Source organism: Pygoscelis adeliae, unplaced genomic scaffold (assembly GCF_000699105.1).
Source record: "Pygoscelis adeliae isolate BGI_AS28 unplaced genomic scaffold, ASM69910v1 Scaffold270, whole genome shotgun sequence".
Classification (NCBI taxonomy): domain Eukaryota; kingdom Metazoa; phylum Chordata; class Aves; order Sphenisciformes; family Spheniscidae; genus Pygoscelis; species Pygoscelis adeliae.
The window spans coordinates 2203232-2205045 of record NW_008823916.1 but is presented as its reverse complement, the minus strand read 5'-3'; positions in this window follow the sequence as shown (position 1 = coordinate 2205045).

The following is a 1814-nucleotide window of genomic DNA, read 5'->3' as shown; positions in this document are numbered from 1 at the left end:
AAATTAAATAACAAACAAACAAAAAAAAGCCCTTTGGCCTGAGACTAAATTGAACAGATTTCTTCATGCACAATTGAAAGGAGACGTTAAAAGAAAAGAAATTGGAAAGTTAAAGTGACTACAGAGATGGTGACATGCCTTTCCTATCAAACTCATTAGCTACTCAATTTTAGTGATTCTTTGAGCATGATGATTTTTTTGTGACACGAGAGAAAAATATTGATCTTTTCTATATTCTGTCATAATGAAAGCGCATCTGGAATACATCAACAGAATTTCCACATAACTTACATGTGCACACAAACACACACACGATTTTTATGCTTTCCTTCAAATTTCATCAATAAGCTGCAGCTCTCATCTTCCCCATCTGCCTATCATAAAAGTGGTCGAAGAAAATGCAGCAAGTCTTTCCCATGGAAATCTTTTGCTACCTATGAGAAAGAGCTCTGGCTTTAACAACACTGGTGAGATGTCTGGAGTCTGTCCACATGAACAAATGGGCACCATATGTGGTTGACAGCTAGTTCTTTCAATTCCAGCAAAACCAATTGATTTGAGTACACCAATTTTATATAGGTCTGTTGGGAGCCATCAGATGATCCTTGATTTTGACAACTCAATCAGCAAGAAGGTTATGTTCCTACAAGGCAAGGGATAAAGTAACTACTAACTTAAATCTTTAAGCCAGACTTGCATCAGACCTGAGCTGCATCTTTTCTGAAGCTTGATGAACTGATTCATTTTAAAAAATGAACATGTTCTGATTGGTTTGCAAGCCAGTGCTCAGTTACAGGAATTGTCAACATGGTCAAAACCAGAAAGGGATCCTGGAAAGTCTGTGTTCAAAACAAACCGAGAAACTGATTTACTGAAAGAGAATGAGAGCTGGTCTGCACAATTCATCTTTGCACTAAAAGGAGAAGTGGGGACAAGTTTCCTGATACTGTTTGCAACTTGAATCTTCCAGCTTATTTTCATGGACCAAAACAGTTGTATAATTTTTGCCTGAAGTATCTGAAGCTGATACTGCTGGACAATGACCTAACCCTCCAAAACTATGATTTGCCTTTGAAAAGTTACTTGTTCTGCTGCACAGAGGAAGAAAAGCCTGCATACAGATGTAGTTCTTATGTCCAAACATTTTATTGCTATTTTATATTGTCTTTTGCAGCTCAGAGGAACTCCAGCCAGTAAGACAGCTTCATTGGGGACCCAACTTAAATGCCTCTGTGCAAACGCACGTAGCATGGGGAATAAACAAGAAGAGTTAGAGACATGCACACACCTGCAGGGCTACGATCTTATTGGCATCACGGAGACGTGGTGGGATGGCTCCTATGATTGGAGTGTTGGGATAGAGGGATACAGGCTCTTTAGGAAGGACAGGCAGGGGAGAGAAGGAGGGGGTGTCGTCCTCTATGTCAATGACCAGCTGGAGTGCATGGAGCTCTGCCTGGGGATGGATGAGGAGCCAACCGAGAGCTTGTGGGTCAGAAGTAAAGGGAGGGCAGGGACCGGTGACATTACAGTGGGGGTCTGCTACAGGCCACCTGGCCAGGAAGATAGAGTGGATGAGGCCCTCTATACAGAGATAGGAGCAGCCTCATATTCACAAGCCCTGGTCCTCATGGGGGACTTCAACCACCCCGATATCTGTTGGAGGGGCAGCATGGCAGGGCATAAGCAATCTGGGAGGTTCCTGGAATGCGTCGATGATAACTTCCTTCTCCAAGTGGTGTAGGAGCCAACGAGGAGAGGTGTTATGCTGGACCTTGTTCTCACCAACAAGGAGGGGCTGGTGGGGAATGTGA